This window comes from Tachyglossus aculeatus (genome assembly GCF_015852505.1).
Source record: "Tachyglossus aculeatus isolate mTacAcu1 chromosome 12 unlocalized genomic scaffold, mTacAcu1.pri SUPER_6_unloc_2, whole genome shotgun sequence".
Lineage (NCBI taxonomy): Eukaryota > Metazoa > Chordata > Mammalia > Monotremata > Tachyglossidae > Tachyglossus > Tachyglossus aculeatus.
In genome coordinates, this window is record NW_024044829.1 from 13535680 (window position 1) to 13555301 (window position 19622).

Genomic DNA, 19622 nt, shown 5'->3' on the forward strand with positions numbered 1-19622 from the left:
ATATGATTCAGAGGTAGATGACAACATTCAGAGAGAGGTTTGTGCAAGAGGACAGTGACTCGGTCCCTAATAAGCCTCATCTGCTCACCTCATCTAGTATTCTAGCTTGATTTAGGACAAAACAGAAACCCTTCCTAGTTTATTGATATTTATTTTAGAGTTCATTGAGTTAATTCTAGAATTTATTCACTCTAAACATCAGCAGGGATTTTGGCTACACAGCTTCCCGCCCTTCTCTTGTCATTTATTTCCGTTTCTCCTAGAATGCACTGGTTGTGTTCTCACAAAACTGTGTGTTAAGGAGAGCCCTGCTGTAGCTCTCATCGCATCCAACACCAACGGTATTTATTGAGCATTTCCTGTGTCCGGAGCATTGTACTAAGCACTTGGGAGAGTAGAGGCAGCGTTTCTTTCTAAAACATATGAGGTAACGGGATAGGATCACAGAGTTGAATAATAGTAGTAGTAATAAAGATAATAAATTGTGGTAGACTGGAAGCTCATTATGGGTAGGGAACATGTCTGCTCCCAAGAGTTAAGAACAGTGCCCTGAACAAAGGAAGCGCTAAATAAATACCACTGATTGGTTGACATGTGCCGAACACTGGATTAAGTGTTCGTGTAGATATACTATAGGCCGATAGAACTCTTTCCCTGTCCCACATGGGGAGGGAATTTCGAAGTTCTCAAATTCCCTCAAAGTATACTATCAATCAGTCAAACAATTAATGGTATTTATTGAGCATTTTCTGTGTGCAGAGTACTGTACTACATGCTTGGAATCAATAAATCAATGGTATTTATTTAGCACTTGCTATATGCAGAGCACTGTACTAGGTTCTTGGGAGAGTACAACATAACAGAATTATTAAACACATCCCATGCCCGCAAAGATCTTAAAGTTTTGAGGGAGAGGCAGACATTGATATAATAAAGACATAAATTACATATACAGGCCTAAGTGCTGTGGGGCTGAATGGGAGTGGTGAATGATAATAATAATTATTATTATAATAATGATGATGTCGGTATTTGTTAAGCGCTTACTATGTGCCGAGCACTGTTCCAAGTGCTGGGGTAGATACAGGGTAACCAGGTTGTCCCACGTTGAGCTCACAGTTTCAATCCCCATTTTACAGATGAGGTAACTGAGGCACCGAGAAGTTAAGTGACTTGCCCAAAGTCACCCAGCTGACAAGTGTCAGAATCGGGATTAGAACCCATGACCTCTGACTCCTAAACCCGGGCTCTTTCCACAAGTGCTCAAAGGGTAAAGAACCAATTGCAAACTCTAGCTGAAACCCATCAGAGCGAGGCAGAACGGATTATAGCTACAATATATTATTCTCAAATTCTGTCTCCATCTGTCAGCTTCAATGTGGCTGAACTTTCCACTGTGGCGAATTAGATAAGGTTAAATGCTAACTATGTATCAACGACTGCTCTGCCACTTGTTCATTGGGTGACCTTCAATTCTCTGTTCCCCAATTACCTCACCTGTAAAATAGGGATTAAGACTGTGAATTCCCTGTGGGATATGTTCTCTATCCAACCTGACTAGCTTGTGTCTACCACAGTGACTAGTATAATACCTGGTACATGATAAGTGCCTCACAAATACCATAAAAAATCACTGTACTAGGCGCTTTTACTACTAGTTACTGTACTTTCTCAAATGATAATAATGGTATTTGTTAAGCACTTACTATGTGCCTGGCACTGTAATGCTTAGTAAGGTACTCTATACTCAATAAGTGTTCGATAAATGTCACTGACTGATTTATCGATTGAATGAATTCACATGAAGGAACAGGAGAAATTTCGGCTCAGATCTCTTCTTATCTCAGACTCCCATTTCAATTCCCTTTCCCTGCCCCTCACCTTTCCCCTGTTCCTCTCTGGAGTCGCCGAGCCTATCCTGAGCTGGGAAGCATCGAACTCTGCTGAGAGAGAGGCTCGCTCCATCTCATCAGTCCTAAAGGTGGGTGGCGGTGACAGGAAGGTCTAGGTGAGGGGTGAGAGCTATCAGGATTCTCCCTCCCCCTCTCGGCTCTCTGTCTGGCTGCGCCATCCCTTCAGAGGATGGTCGGGTTATTTCCTGGGGGATTCCCTGTGGGAGAATGGGACCGGGGCTCCGCTGTGTCGACTGTCTGTCTGGGAATCTCGGAAGGCCGGGATCCTGGGCTCTCCGTGGTCCCAGCCCCCACAACCTAAATAACTGCCCAGTCCCACGTGGTTCCCACTCTGGGACCCCTTCCTAGAACAACCTTATCATTCTTTTTCCATGATTAATAATAGCTTTCTGTTTAAACTCTGGGGATTGGAGATATAGAGTGTAGGGAGAATAGGCACCGTAGCCCATTTATTTAGTCATGATTGAATCCAATATTCAGATTGACTTGGAAAAAAAAAAGGAAAAGAATCCCAAGATGTCATTCCAGTTTTGGCAATGAATGGCTGTGTCACAGGCACCTGTAACATTTTTGAAAAGTGTAAGCTCCTTGTTTGCAAAGAATGTATCTTGGCCTTCTGTTGTACTTCAATTTGATTGATTGGTTGATTGAATTAATACTTAAATAGTGAAGTATATTATGCAATAAATGATAATAATAGCGATAGTAAGAGTAGGAGGAGAAATCATAATGGTGTTTATTGAGTGACAACTGAGAGCATTAGGTGTTTGGAAAAATTCAACCTGTACCGGTGTTCCTGACTTCTGGAGCAGATGTGAGGATCAAAAATGATTCCAAAACACCCTTCTGCAAATACCTCCTCAATTTTATTCAATGGTATTTGTTAAGCACTTACTATGTACAAGGCACTATATTAACCACTGGGGTAGAAAAAAGGTAACCAGGTTGTACAGAGTCAACATCCCATATGGAGCCCACAGTATTCATCCCCATTTTACAGGTGAGGTACCTGAGACCCAGTGAAGTGAAGTGACTTGCCCAAGGTCATACAGCAGACATATGGCATAGCCAGGATTAGAACCCAGGTCTTTCCTACTCCCAGGCCCGTCCTGGTGTTGTATAAAGGGGGTTAATCCAAGTGCAGGGATCCATCCCCAGGCATGAGAACTAGATTTAAATACCGGTCAAGAATAGCTGGATAAAAACTCTTCTACCCAACTATTCAAAGCTATTGATAATGGGCAGTGTGCAGCCAGGAAAAGTCTCCTACCCCAAATACCTCAGATCTTTGCAGGCCGCTCAAGTCTGTCTACAGTCAATCCTTGGGGAGAGAAATAACAGGGTCAGAGTTTGAAATGAAATTTTCTGTCTCGGACATGAGACTCCCAAGCAGTACCCTCTCCGTTGCCATCTTTACGTCCCTGTTCCCGAGGCTGCAGATGAAGGGGGGTTCAAGGCGGGGGGTACCATGGTGTAGAACACGGACACCAGCAGGTCCAGCCGGAAAAGAGGAGCTGGAAGTTGGTTTTAACTGGCCAGGAAGATGTGCACATACGAGACGATGATGGAATGAAGCAGACAACGAAGTCGGTTTTAACTAACCCGGAAGATGTGCACGTACAAGATGATGATGAGAATGAAGCAGACGACGCCTAACGCTACCACGGAGGTGACGCTCATGTAGATAGTGACATGATCCTCGGAGCAGGCGATCTTCAGCAGGCAGGGGATGTCATAGAAAAAGTGCTGAACGATGCTGGACCTGCAGAAGAAGAGGGTCGAAGGAGAGGTCGAAGCTGAAAGCAAGACTCCGAACAGGCCCACACTGAGTCACGGGTAAGCGGCCATCTTCCAACAGGCCCCTCGAGCCATGATGACCTTGTAGTCAGGAGGAGGCAGATGGCAGCGTAGTGGTTGTAGGATATGGCCGTGAGGATGGACAACTCCGAGACAAAAAACCAAACCACAGAGGAGATTGGATGGTACAGACCACTAGAGAGATGGATGTCTTGTTGGTCAGGAAGTTGTAGATGGAGTTGGGGATGGGGACGGAGATGATGCAGAGGTCGAGGATGAACAGGTTGCTGAGGAGGAAATTATGGGGGTGTGGAGGCGCCGGTTGAGGGTGATGATGGCGACGATGAGGAGATTCCCCAAAAGGGCCACCACGTAGATCAGGAGGAAAAGCACGGAGTGGACCACCTGCAGCTCCCAGACCTTCGAGAAGCCCAGCAGGAGGAATTCCCTCACCTTGGAGATGTTGGTCATCGGTTCTCCTACCCTGCCCTGAGCACAGGCACACATACGCAGGTGCGCACACTCACTCACTCACACACACACACACACACACACACACACACACACACACACACAGAGAAAGCTGAGGGTCCAGGGTATCCAATTGCAGCTGTCTCTATAAGAGAAAAATGAACTGCAGAGTGAAGTCTGGTTACACAGGGAAGGGTCTGGCGTGGGACCCCAATTGCATATGTTGCCTCAGGATTGGCAGAGGGCTGGGAGAAATGATGGCTTCCGTCCCCTCCACTCCACTGAAACTGCCCTCTCAAAGGTCACCAATGATCTCCTTCTTGCCAAATCCAATGGTTCCTGCTCTATCCTAATCCTCCTCGACCTCTAAGCCGCCTTTGACACTGTCGACCATCCCCTTCTCCTCAACACGTTATCCAACCTTGACTTCACAGACTCCATCATCTTCTGGTTCTCTTCTTATATTTCTGGCCGTTCATTCTCAGCCTTCTTTGCGGGCTCCTCCTCCCTCTCCCATCCCCTAACTGTAGGGGTTCCTCAAGGGTCACTTCTTGGCCCCCTTAAGGTCTCCATCTGTACTCAATCAATCAATCGTATTTATTGAGCGCTTACTGTGGGCAGAGCACTGTAGTAAGCGCTTGGGAAGTACAAGTTGGCAACATATAGAGATAGTCCCTACCCAACAGTGGGTTCACAGTCTAGAAGGGGGAGACAGAGAAAAAAACCAAACATACTAACAAAATAAAATAAATAGAATAGATATGCACAAGTAAAATGAATAAATAAATAAATAAATGAATAAATACGGCAATAAATATGTACAAACATATATACATATATACAGGTGTTGTGGGGAAGGAAAGGAGGTACGATGGGGGGATGGAGGGGGGACGAGGGGGATAGGAAGGAAGGGACTCAGTCTGGGAAGGCCTCCTGGAGGAGGTGAGCTCTCAGTAGGGCCTTGAAGGGAGGAAGAGAGCTAGCTTGGCGGATGGGAAGAGGGAGGGCATTCCAGGCCCGGGGGATGACGTGGGCCGGGGGTCGATGGCTGGACAGGCGAGAACGAGGTACGGTGAGGAGATTAGCGGCAGAGGAGCGGAGGGTGCGGGCTGGGCTGTAGAAGGAGAGAAAGGATGTGAGGTAGTAGGGGGCGAGGTGATGGAGAGCCTTGAAGCCCAGGGTGTGGAGTTTCTGCCTGTTGCGCAGATTGATTGGTAGCCACTGGAGATTTTTGAGGAGGGGATTAACATGCCCAGAGCGTTTCTGGACAAAGACAATCCGGGCAGCAGCATGAAGTATGGATTGAAGTGGGGAGAGACACGAGGATGGGGGATCAGAGAGAAGGCTGATGCAGTAGTCCAGACGGGATAGGATGAGAGCTTGAACGAGCAGGGTAGCGGTATGGATGGAGAGGAAAGGGCGGATCTTGGCAATGTTGTGGAGCTGGGACCGGCAGGTTTTGGTGACGGCTTGGATGTGAGGGGTGAATGAGAGAGCGGAGTCGGGGATGACACCAAGGTTGTGGGCTTGTGAGACGGGAAGGATGGTAGTGCCGTCAACAGAGATGGGGAAATTCAGGGAGAGGGCAGGGTTTGGGAGGTAAGACAAGGAGTTCCGTCTTGGACATGTTGAGTTTTAGGTGGCGGGAAGACATCTAGATAGAGGTGTCATGAAGGCAGGAGGAGATGCGAGCCTGGAGAGAGGGAGAGAGAACAGGGGCAGAGATGTAGATTTGGATGTCATCAGCGTAGAGATGATAGCTGCAGCAATGGTAGTGAACGAGTTCACCAAGGGAGTGGGTGAAGGTAGAGAACAGAAGGGGACCAAGAACTGACCCTTGAGTAACCCCTAAGTAAGGGAATGGGATGAGGAGAAGGATCCCGTAAAGGAGACTGAGAATTTACGGGCGGAGAGATAAGAGAAGAACCAGGAGAGGACGGAGTCTGTGAAGCCAAGGTCAGATAGCGTGTTGAGGAGAAGGGGGTGGTCCACAGTGTCGAAGGAAGCTGAGAGGTCGAGGAGAATTAGGACGGAGTATGAGCCGTTGGATTTTGCAAGCAGGAGATCATTGGTGACCTTTGAAATGGCAGTTTCCGTAGAATGTAGGGAACGGAAGCCAGACTGGAGTGGGTCGAGGAGAGAGTTGGTGCTGAGGAATCCGATGCAGCGCGTGTAGACAACTCGTTCAAGGAGTTTGGAGAGGAATGGTAGGAGGGATATGGGGCGATAACTAGAAGGTGAGGTGGGGTCAAGAGAGGGTTTTTTCAGGATGGGAGAGACATGGGCATGTTTGAAGGCAGAGGGGAAGGAACGAGTGGGGGTCATCGGTTGAAGATGGAAGTTAAGGAGGGGACAAGGGATGGAGCGAGCGATTTCATGAGATGAGAGGGAATGGGGTCAGAAGCACAGGTGGCCGGAGTAGCACTTGAGAGGAGGGAGGAGAGCTCCTCTGAGGATACCGCTGGGAAGAATGGGAGAGTAGCAGACAGTGTGAGAGCCGGGGGTTTGGAGAAGAGGGGGAAGTGACTTTGGGGAGGTCGGACCTGATGGATTTAATTTTGTTAATGAAGTAGGAGGCCAGATCGTTGGGGGTGAGGGAAGGAGGAGGGGGAGGAACCGGGGGTCAGAGAAGGGAGTTGAATGTACGGAAGAGCAGGCGGGGGTGATAGGCATGGGTGTCAGTGAGGGAGGAGAAATAGTTTTGTCTGGCAGAGGAGAGTGCTGAGTTAAGACAGGAAAGGATAAACTTGAAGTGAACGAGGTTGGCATGGTGTTTAGACTTTCGCCAGCAGCGTTCGGCAGCTCGAGCATAACAGCGAAGGAGGCGGACAGTGGCAGTGATCCAGGGCTGTGGGTTAGTGGTACAGAGCGGCGAAGGGAAAGGGGAGCGAGTGAGTGTAGCTGAGTAGAAAGGGTAGAGTTGAGTGCCGTAATCTGATCATCAAGACTGGGTAGAGAGGAGAGGGAGGTGAGGTGGGGTGTGAGGCACTCAGAAAGATGGATGGAGTCAAGAGAGCGGAGATCTCTGTGAGGGAGTAATATGGATTTACAGGGAAAAGGAGTGTGAGTGAGGAGGCAGGTGAGAAGATTATGATCAGAGAGAGGGATTTCAGAGTTGGTGAGTGTGGACACAGTGCAGCGGTAGGAGATGATGAGGTCGAGGGTATGACCAAGTTGGTGAGTGGGTGAGGTGGGGTGGAGCAAGAGGTTGGCATCGTCGAGGAGAGATAGAAGGCAGGCGGCAGAGGAGTCATCAGGGATATCCATGTGGATGTTGAAGTCTCCGAGGATCAGAGTGGGCATGGAGAAGGAGAGAAGTAAGGTGAGGAAGGGGTCAAAGTCGTTAAAGAAGTTGGAGGTGGGGCCGGGAGGGCGGTAGATGACGGCTACAAGAATCTGGAGGGGGTGCTAGAGGCGAATAATGTGGGCTTCAAAGGAAGGGAAGGAAAGGGAAAGGGGAGGAGGGATGATGCGAAAGCGACATTGGGGGGCGAGAAGGAAACCGACACCTCCTCCTTTTCCGGTGAGTCTGGGGAGTGGGAGAAGAAGAGGCCTCCACTGGAGAGAGCAGCAGAATAGACCGTGTCGTCCGGCGATAGCCATGTTTCAGTTAGGGCGAGGAGGAGGAGAGAGCTGGAAAGGAATAGGTCCAGGATGAAAGGGATCTTACTTAAAACGGAGAGGGGTTTCCAGAGGCCCCATTTGACAGCATCTGTCGAGGGAGGGGAGGGAAGGGGAAGGGTGCGAGTGGTGGGGAGTGTTTTGATTGGGGTGAGTTGGAGGGGGCCTAGGCCGGGAGAGTGGGAAGAGGGGTGGCGATAGGAAAGGAGAACTGGGATGGGGATACTCACTCCCCTGGTGAACTCATTCGCTCCTACAGCTTCAACTATCATCTCCAGGCGTATGGCACTCAAATATACATCTCCTCCCCTGTTCTCTCTCCTTCCCTCCAGGCTCGTTTCTCCTCTTACCCTCAGGACATCTCCACCTGGATGTCCGCCCGCCACCTAAAGCTCAACATGCCCAAGGATGAGCTCCTTATCTTCCCTCCCAAACCCTGTCCTCTCCCTGACTTTCCTGTCACTGTGGGTAGCACTACCATCCTTTCCATCTCACAAGCCTGCAACCTTGATGTCATCCTTAACTATGCTTTCTCATTCACGGCACACATCCATTCCGTCACCAAATCCTGCCTGTCTCACATTCACAACATCGTCGAGATTCACCCTTTCCTGTCCATGCAAACTGCTACGCTGTTGGTACAATCTCACATCCTATCCCGACTAGATTACTGCATCAGCCTCCTTTCTAATATCCCATCCTCCTGTCTCCCTCTGCTTCAGTCTATACTTCACTCTTCTGCCAGATTATCTTTCTATAGAAACGATCTGGGCATGTCACTCCCCTCCTCAAAAATATCCAGTGGTTGCCCATCAACCTTCGCTTGAAGCAAAAACTCCTCACTATTGGCTTCAAAGCTCTCCATCGCCTTGCCCCCTCCTATCTCACCTTCCTTCTTTCCTTCTACAGTCTAGCCCGCAAACTCAGCTCCTCTGCCGCTAACCTCCTCACCATGCCTCATTCTCGCCTGTCCCACCGCTGACCCCTGGCCCAAGTTCTACCTCTGACCTGGAATGCCCTCCCTCCTCGCATCCGCCAAACTAGCTCCCTGCCCCTATTCAAAGCCTTACTCAGAGCTCAGCTCCTCCACGAGGCTTTCCCAAACACCACTCCTCCTCCCCTCCCCATCGACCCTACTCCCTCCCTCTGTTCTACCCCCTTCCCCCCACAGCCCTTTGTATATTTGTTCATATTTATTACTCTATTAATTTTATTAATGATGTGTATATATCTATAATTATATTTATCTATTTTGATGGTATTGATGCCTATCTACCTGTTTGGTTTTGTTGTCTGTCTCCCCCTTCTAGACTGTGAGTCTGTTGTTGGGCAGGGATTGTTTCTATCTGTTGCCAAATTGTACTTTCCAAGCACTTTGTCCAGTGATCTGCACACAGTAAGCCTTCTCAGTACATACTATTGAATGACTGAATCACAGAAAGGGAATGAGATTAGTCTGTTGATGTTGTCATAGGAAGGTGTCCCATAGTGGGAGCCACATGGGACTGGGTAGTCATTTAGGTTGTGGGGGCCAGGATCACAGGGGCCCACAGTCCCGGCCTTCCGAGATTCCCGGACAGTCAGCTGTCTCAGCAGAGCCCCGGGCCCGCCCTCCCAAGGGGAATCCCCCAGGAAATAACCCAGCCGTCGTTTGAGGGGACGGCACAAGCACCTGGAGAACAGAGAGGGGGAGGGAGGATCCTGACAGCTCTCACCCCTCCCCCAGACCTTCCTGACACCGCCACCAGCGTCCAGGACAGACAAGATGGAGTGAGCCTCTCTCTCAGCAGAGGTCAGTTCTCCCCCTTCTAGACCGTGAGCCCGTTGTTGAGCAGGGATTGTCTCTAGTTGTTACTTAATTGTACTTTCCAAGCGCTTAGTACAGTGTTCTTCAAACAGTAAGCGCTCAATAAATACGATTGAATGAATGAATGCATTAATTAATTAATCGATGGTAATTCCCACATGGGACTGAGCTCATACTGTGTGCAGAGCACTGGACTAAAGCGTTAAGGAGAGGACAATCCAACAGAGTTGGTAGACACGTTCCCTGCCCATAACGAGCTGACAGTCTAGCGGGATGGAAGGATGTTGGGGCGTTGATGAAGGGACGATGGAGGGATGATGGAGGGACGATGGAGTGGTGATAGAGAAATGACGAAGAGCCAGTGGAGGGCCGATGAAAGGATGTCAGTGAGACGATGGAGGGTATGTCCTAGAACAAATAGCGGATGAATGCTGGTCCATGTACAAAGATCATGCGACTAAGAACCTGAGCAAAGGAAGTGATTCCAGTACTAGTGGCTTGTGCTTTGGCACCTTCCACTGTCTTGTCCCTGCTTTTCTGCTACTGCAAATCCGCTTCCAACCTGAGGGCCGAGTGCGAGATTGTACACAGACTCACTACGGGGTACTGGCCTCTCTCCACCCTTGCATACCCAACCCAGGGCGCACTCACCAGGGCAGCGTGGGGCTGGGGGTCTCCGACTTCTGCCAGGCTGGGCTGGTCACCTGTCTCCCCCCGGACTCCTGGTTTTGGTCAGCCAAGGAGAGACATTGAGGAGCCCTCAGCCCCTCGCTGCTCTGCGGCGCACACTGGGTTGCTTCTCCAGAGGGCTCCGTCCCTGAACATGAAGCAGCTGCTGCTCTGAGTGGAATCCCTGGAGAACCGGATCGGGGCTCTACCCAGGGACCTTGGGGCCCAGGCGACATGAGAACCCTCTGGTCACGTGATTCTTCATCCTTGAAACTGGTCTACAGGATGAAATATTGTCTCAGATGTTGTTCTGCCATCTGCCTCCTTGTTTTCAGTTCCTCTGTTTCTGCTTTCCATTGAGTAGCTGTTTGGGTAATCCGATGTTTCTCATTCTCCTTTCATCACTCACTCACTCAATGAATCTATCAATTATTGGATTTTTACTGTGTGATGAACTCTGTACATCACCCCACATAATAGTGTTCATGTGAGTATAACTTTGATTCTGGGAGATTATCTACCACCAAGAACTTCATTGTTCATGGAATTCGTTAAGCAATTACTATATGCCAAGCACTGTTCTAAGCACAGGGGTAGATACAAAACAATCAGGTTTCACGCGGGGCTCACAGATAAGTGTGTGTGTCGGCGGGGGAGTTCAGGTATTGGATCCCCATTTTACACAAAAGGAAACTTTTACAAATGGAGAAATGAAGTGACTTGCCCAAGGTCAAACAGCAGGGAATTGGCAGAGCTAGGATTAGAACCCAGGTCCTCTGGCTTCTGGGCCCGTGCTCTTTCCACTAGACATTGCTGCTTCGCTGACCTGTTTTTGTAGTTTGAGAGTTAGTAGTGAACAGTGTTTGATGCTGGTGCAACTCTGCTTCAGCGGTTGTGGTGCCTGGATGGCTTAGTGGATAGAGCACGGGCCTGGGAGTGCCTTCGACAATGTGGATCACCCCCTTCTCCTCAACACGCTATCCAACCTTGTCTTCACAGACTCCATCCTCTCCTGGTCTCCTCTTATCTCTCCGGCCGTTCATTCTCAGTCTTCTTTGCGGGCTCCTCCTCCCCCTCCCACCCCCTTACTGTAGGGGTTCCTCAGGATCAGTTCTTGGTCCCCTTCTGTTCTCTATCTACATTCAGTCCCTTGGTGAACTCATTCGCTCTTCGGCTACAACTATCATCTCTAGGCATATGGCACATAAATATGCATCTCTATCCCTCCCTCCAGGCTCGTTTCTCCTTTTGTCTTCAGGACATCTCCACCTGGATCTCCCTCCGCCACCTAAACCTCAACATGTCCAAGGCTGAGCTCCTTATCTTCCCTCCCAAACCCTGTCCTTTCCCTGACTTTCCTGTCACTTTCCCTTCATTGTGGATGGCACTACCATCCTTTCCATCTCACAAGCCCGCAACCTTGGTGTCATCCTCGACTCTGCTCTCTCGTTCACTCCTCACATCAAAGCCGTCACCAAAACCTGACTATCTCACCTCCACAACATTGCCAAGATCCGCCCTTTCCTCTCCATCCAAACTGCTACCCTGCTCTTTTAAGCTCTCATCCTATCCCGTCTGGATTACTGTGTCAGCCTCCTCTCCGATCTCCCATCCTCCTATCTCTCCCCACTTCAATCCATACTTCATGCCGCTGTCCGGATTGTCTTAGTCCAGAAACGCTCTGGGCATGTTACTCCCCTCCTAAAAAATCTCCAGTGGCTACCAATCAACCTACGCATCAGGCCGAAACTCCTCACCCTCGGCTTCAAGGCTCTCCATCACCTCGCCCCCTCCTACCTCACCTCCCTTCTTTCCTTCTACAGCCCAATCCGCACCCTCCTCTCCTCTGCCGCTAATTTCCTCACCGTGCCTCGTTCTCACCTGTCCCGCCGTCGACCCCCGGCCCACGTCATTCCCCTGGCCTGGAATGCCCTCCCTCCCAATATCCGCCAAGCTAGCTCTCTTCCTCCCTTCAAGGCCCTACTGAGAGCTCACCTCCTCCAGGAGGCCTTCTCAGACTGAGCCCCCTCCTTCCTCTCGCCCTCCCTCCCCTCCCCATCCTCCCCGCCTTACCTCCTTCCCCTCCCCACAGCATCTGTATATATGTATACATGTTTGTATGTATTTATTACTCTATTTATTTTATTTGTACATATTTATTCTATTTTTTTATTTTGTTAATATGTTTTGTTTTCCTCTCTGTCTCCCCCTACTAGACTGTGAGCCCACTGTTGAGTAGGGACCGTCTCTATATGTTACCAACTTGTACTTCCCAAGCGCTTAGTACAGTGCTCTGCACACAGTAAGTGCTCAATAAATACCATTGAATGAATGAATGAATGGTTCAATCTCTCATCCTATCCCGACTGGATCAGCCTCCTCTCTGATCTCATATCCTCCTATCTCTCCACACTTCAGTCTATACTTCATGCTGCTGCCCGGATCATCTTTGTGCAAAAACGCTCTGGGCACTGCCCTCCTCAAAAATCTCCAATGGCTGCCTGTCAACCTATGAATCAAGCAAAAACTCAGTGTCGGCTTCAAGGCTCTCCATCACCTCGCCCCCTCCTACCACACGTCCCTTCTGTCCTTCTACAACCCATCCCGCACCCTTCGCTCCTCTGCCACTAACCTCCTCACTGTAGCTCATTCTTGCCTGTCCCACCATCGGCCCCCGGCCCACGTCCTCCCCCTGGCCTGGAATGCCCTCCCTCCACACATCCGCCAAGCTAGCTCTCTTCCTCCCTTCAAAGTCCTACTGAGAGCTTACCTCCTTCAGGAGGCCTTCCCAGACTGAGCTCCCTTTCTCCTCTTTCTCCCCATCCCCCCTGCCCTACCTCCTTCTCCTGCCCACAGAACTTGTATATATATTTGCACACAGTTATTACTCTATTTATTTTACTTGTACACATTTATTTATTCTATTTATTTTGTTAATGATGTGCATATAGCATTAATTCTATTTATTCTGACAATTTTGACACCTGTTTACATGTTTTGTTTTGTTGTCTGTCTCCCCCTTCTAGACTGTGAGCCCGTTATTGAATAGGGACCGTCTCTTTATGTTGCCAACTTGTACTTCCCAAGCGCTTAGTACAGTGCTCTGCACACAGTAAGCGCTCAGTAATTATGATTGAATGAATGGGAGACAGAAGATCATGGGTTCTAACCCCAGCTTCGCCACTTGTCTGCTGTGTGATCTTGGGCAAGTCACTTCACTTCTCTGGACCCCTGTTACTTCACCTGTAAAATGAGGACTAAGACCATGAACCCCAGGAGGGACAGGCACTGTGTCCAACCTGATTAACTTGTATCTACCCAAGTGCTTAGTGCAGTGCCTATCACGTAGTAAGTGCTTAACAAATACCATTTAGAAAAAAGCCAACATAAAAAAACCATTGATTGATCGATTGGTTTATCACTCTGAGCACCAGTAAATGATCAAAAACAAAACCAAAATTAATTAATCACTCTGAGGAAAATTACCTTTTTTTGAGCCATACTGTGCACACACATACAGGCACACATACGTACACACACATGCACACAGAGACACACACATTTAGACATGAAACACTCCAATGAAATGCAAAAATAGGAGCGAGGTACATTCTGCAACTTGGTAATTGGGCAGCGTAAAGTTTAGAAGTTTCAGGTCGGTCTCCACAGCAGGGAGATTAGTCAATTCAGAAGCTTATCCCCCACCGATGACATTATTTCCCGGGGAAAATCAGTTCTGACTGACAAAGGTACGACTTTGAGTGTCACTTTCTATTAAGACTTGTGCTGTCCTTCGAAGGGTGGCCTCAGCTCAGGAGGCAAAAGTCTAATCTAGCCTGACCCAGTCTATCTGTGGAAACAAGGAACTTGTTCTAAATAAGCGTTATAGGTGTTTTTCCTTTCTCCTAGGGAGGTCTGTGGGTGAAACAAACATTTAGATGCAAAGATCTGGTCTCTGAAAGATGCTGGGGTCATTCACTGTGGCCATGTTAACTTCAGCAGGCAAAGAACGGTAACTTCACATCCCCAAGATGGAAGCCATCCCTGACTAGCCCCCTCCCCAGGGTGGCCTTCACTTCCCTTTTCCTCAGGCTGTAGATGAGGGCAGTGCAGGGCGGGGGGCACCACGGCATAGAACATGGTCACCAATCTGAGGTTGAATCTGAATCTGAGGATGGCTTCAAGTAAGCACAGAAATAAGTCGTGACAAACAGAGTAACAACGCCGAGGTGAGGCAGGCAGGTGGAGAAGGCTTTGGCCCGGTCCTTGTTGGCCAGTATTCTCAGCACAGCCTGGAAGATGTGCACGTACGAGGCAATGATGAGAATAAAGCAGATGACGACTAACACTACCCCGGCGGTGACGCTCACATCGATGGCGACGTGGTTCTCGGAGCAGGTGATCTTCAGGAGGGAGGGGACGTCACAGAAAAACTGCTGGGCGATGTTGGACCCACAGAAGGAAAGGGAGAAGGTCGAAGCTGAAAACGAGACTCCAAACAGGCCACCAGTGAGCCACGAGATGACCGCCATCTTCCCAAAGGCCACTCAGTTCATGACGTCTTCGTAGCGCAGGGGAAGGCGTAGCAGTCTTAGGACATCACCCGTGAGGACAAAATATTCTGAACTTAGAAAGAAAACCCCCATAAAGACCTGTATGACACAGCCCAGTGAGGAGATGGATCTCTTGTTGGTCAGGGAGTTACGGATGGATTTCGGGACAGTGATGGAGATGTAGCAGAGGTCGACAGATAGATTCCTGAGGAACAAGTACATTGGGATGTGGAGGTGCCAGTCGAGGACAGTGACGACGATCATGAGGAGAAGCCCCATCAGGTGCGCCAGGTAGAACAGGAGGAACAGCGTGGCATGGACCAGCTGCAGCTACCGGACCTCCGAGAAATCCAGCAGGAGGAATCCCGTCACCTTGGAGACGTTGGGCATATTTGGGAGGCAGCATTGACTTTCTGCAGTGGATGAGGGAAGAGCCAAAGTTAGAGTCCATTGATGCGATGAATGAAGAAACTGACAGGACATTCTGTATGGAAAGGAGAAAGTTATTGAATTCAAAATGATCTTTGAGTCTCATATACCCTCCCATCCTCTTATGGTGGGGGTTCCCCAAGGTTCAGTGCTTGGTCCCCTTCTGTTCTCAATATACACTCACTCCCTTGGTGACCTCATTCGCTCCCACGGCTTCAACTATCATCTCTACGCTGATGACACCCAGATCTACATCTCTGCCCCTGCTCTCTCCCCCTCCCTCCAGGCTCGCATCTCCTCCTGCCTTCAGGACATCTCCATCTGGATGTCCGCCCGCCACCTAAAGCTCAACATGTCGAAGACTGAGCTCCTTGTCTTCCCTCCCAAACCTTGTCCTCTCCCTGACTTTCCCATCTCTGTTGACGGCACTACCATCCTTCCCGTCTCACAAGCCCGCAACCTTGGTGTCATCCTCGACTCGGCTCTCTCATTCACCCCTCACATCCAAGCCGTCACCAAAACCTGCCGGTCTCAGCTCCGCAAGATTGCCAAGATCCGCCCTTTCCTCTCCATCCAAACTGCTACCCTGCTCATTCAAGCTCTCATCCTATCCCGTCTGGACTACTGCACTAGCCTTCTCTCTGATCTCCCATCCTCGTGTCTCTCTCCACTTCAATCCATACTTCATGCTGCTGCCCGGATTATCTTTGTCCAGAAACGCTCTGGACATATTACTCCCCTCCTCAAAAACCTCCAATGGCTACCGATCAATCTGCGCATCAGGCAGAAACTCCTCACCCTGGGCTTCAAGGCTGTCCATCACCTCGCCCCCTCCTACCTCACCTCCCTTCTCTCCTTCTACTGCCCAGCCCGCACCCTCCGCTCCTCCACCACTAATCTCCTCACTGTACCTCGCTCTCGCCTGTCCCGCCATCGACCCCCGGCCCACGTCATCCCCCGGGCCTGGAATGCCCTCCCTCTGCCCATCCGCCAAGCTAGCTCTCTTCCTCCCTTCAAGGCCCTGCTGAGAGCTCACCTCCTCCAGGAGGCCTTCCCAGACTGAGCCCCTTCTTTCCTCTCCCCCTCGTCCCCCTCTCCATCCCCCCGTCTTACCTCCTTCCCTTCCCCACAGCACCTGTATATATGTATATATGGTTGTACATATTTATTACTCTATTTATTTATTTATTTATTTATTTTACTTGTACATTTCTATCCTACTTATTTTATTTTGTTGGTATGTTTGGTTCTGTTCTCTGTCTCCCCCTTTTAGACTGTGAGCCCACTGTTGGGTAGGGACTGTCTCTATGTGATGCCAATTTGTACTTCCCAAGCGCTTAGTACAGTGCTCTGCACATAGTAAGCGCTCAATAAATACGATTGATTGATTGATATACAGCAGGGATAAGTAAAGATTCAGATTTTCACATTAATTTGGTCGATGTAAAGGGAATTCCTGAGATTGACTCTCCTCCGCCACCCCAACAGAGTTGGTAGACACATTCCCTGTTCACGTCGAGTTTACAGTCTGAAGGGAGGTCTTTTTCTATCTTCGTCTTCAACCCTCCCCAGTGCCTGAACTTGTTTGCTGCTTCCACTACCCAATATGTCTCATTCACACATACACACACAAACACACCGCTTCTAGTACGGGGAACCTGATTGCAGCAGCTCCTGTAAAGAGGAAAATGGATTCGTTCAGTAATATTTATTAAGTGCTTACTGTGTGCAGAGCACTGTACTAAATGCTAGGGAGAGTACAATAGAATAATAAACAAATCTACATCTCTGTCCCTGCTCTCTCTCCCTCCCTTCAGGCTCGGGTCTCCTCCTGCCTTCAGGACATCTCCATCTGGATGTCTGCCCGCCAAGAAAAGCTCAGTATGTCCAAGACTGAACTCCTTATCTTCCCTCCAAAACCCTGCCCTCTCCCTGACATTCCCATCACTGTAGACGGCACTACCATCCTTCCCATCTCACAAGCCCGCAACCTTGGTGTCAGCCTCGACTCTGCTCTCTCGTTCACCCCTCACATCCAATCCGTCACCAAAACCTGCCGGCCTCACCTCCACAACATCGCCAAGATCCGCCCTTTCCTCTCCATCCAAACCGCTACCCTGCTGGTTCAGTCTCTCATCCTATCCCGACTGGATTACTGCATCAGCCTCCTCTCTGATCTCCCATTCTCCTAACTCCCCCCACTTCAGTCTATACTTCACGCTGCTGCCCGTATCATCTTTGTGCAGAAACGCTCTGGGCATGTTATTCCCCTTCTCAAAAATCTCCAGTGGCTACCAGTCAACCAACGCATCAGGCAAAAACTCCTCACTCTCGGTTTCAAGGCTCTCCATCACCTTGCCCCCTCCTACCTCAGCTCCCTTCTTTCCTTCTACAGCCCAGCCCGCACCCTCCGTTCCTCTGCTGCTAACCTCCTTACTGTGCTTCATTCTCGCTCGTCCCGGCGTCGACCCCCGGCCCACGTCATTCCCTTGGCCTGGAATGCCCCCCCTCCGCACATCCACCAAGCTAGATCTCTTCCTCCCTTCAAAGCTCTACTGAGAGCTCACCTCCTCCAGGAGGGCTTCCCATACTGAGCCCCCTCCTTCCTCTCCCCCTCCCCATTCCCCCGCCCTACCTCCTTCCCCGCCCCACAGCACCTGTATACATGTTTGTACAGATTTAGTACTCCATTTATTTTACTTGTACATATTTACTATTCTATTTATTTTGTTAATGATGTGCATCTAGCTTTACCTCTATTTATTCTGATGACTTGACACCTATCCACATGATTTGTTTTGTTGTCTGTCTCCCCCTTCTAGACTCTGAGCCCGTTGTTGCGTAGAGACCGCCTCTATATGTTGCCAACTTGTACTTCCCAAGCGCTTAGTACAGTGTTCTGGACACAGTAAGCACTCAATAAATACGATTGAATTAATGAAAGAATGAAACAGACACTGTTCCTGCCCACAACTATCTTACAGTTTAGAGGAATAATGGATTGTACTTGGGGTGATTTCACTGGCTTCACTGCCATCCACCTGTTTTAACTCTCCCCCTCATTATCAGCTTTCTTCAACCAACCCTCCAAAAAGAACCTTCTTACCGTGGACTCGTTATTGATGCTTCCTCCCCCGACCTCTGGCTCCCACCCTTCCTTTGGCCTGGAAATCCACCTTTTGCAATTCTCCAGCCCAAAGATATCCCACCCTCAGAAACCCTCTGGAATTCTACCTTCTCAAGGTAGATTTAGCTAATTCACTTCTTCCCACCATCTGTCAGTGACCATCTCCAGACTTAATGCATCGACGTACCCTCAGGATATTGCTGCTGAATGTAAGGTTCAGTACTCTAGACTGTAAGCTCCTTGAAGTAATATATCTACCAACTCATTTATATTGTATTCCTTCAAGCATTTAGTACAGTGCTCTGCACACAGTAAGTGCTCAATAAATGTCTTCGAATGGGTGACTGATGAATGTCTGCGAGCTCCTTTGGGCAGGGAACATGTCTACCGACTCTTTTATAGGGTACCCTCCGCAGCACTCAGAATAGCACTCTGCACAGATTAAGCACTCAAAAACATGATTATCAAGCGCTAATAATTATAATAGTAATAATAATAGTATTTATTAAGGGCTTACTGTGTGCCAAGCACTGTTCTAAGCGCTGGGGGAGATAGGAGGTAATCAGGTTTTACCACCTGGGGCTCATAATTTTAATCCCCATTTTACAGATGAGGTAATGGAGGCCCAGAGAAGTTAAGTGAATTGCTCGAAGTCCCACAGCTGACAAGTGGTGGAGCTGGGATTAGAACCCATGACCGCTGACTCCCATGCTCATGCTCTTTCCACTCAGCCAGGCTGCTTCTCATCCACATATCCTTTGTTCCATTCTTTTCTCCTCCCAGTTGAAAATGACATTTTGCCTATCTTGCCTATTACATTGGGAAGTCTTTGAGGGCAGGGATCATGCCTTTTTCCGCTCCTTTTATGGAATTTCTTAAGCTCTCATTATGTGCCAGGCACTGTACTAAGCTCTGAGGCAAATACAGAAAATTGGGTGGGTCGCACTCTCCGTCCCACACAGGGCTCACAGGCTCAGTCCCCATTTTACAGATGAGGGACTGAGGCACAGAGAATCGAAGTGACTTGCCCAAAGTTACCCAGAATAGAAGCAGCCTGGCCCAGTGGAAAGAGGAAAGGCCTGGGTTCTAATTCCAGCTCTGCCAATTGCTTGCTGTGTAACCTTGGGCAAGGAACTTATCTTCTCTGTGCCTCAGTTCTCCTGTTCTCCCTCCTATTCAGATTGTGAGCCCCAAGAGGTACAGGGATTGTGTCCAACCTGATTAACTTGTCCACT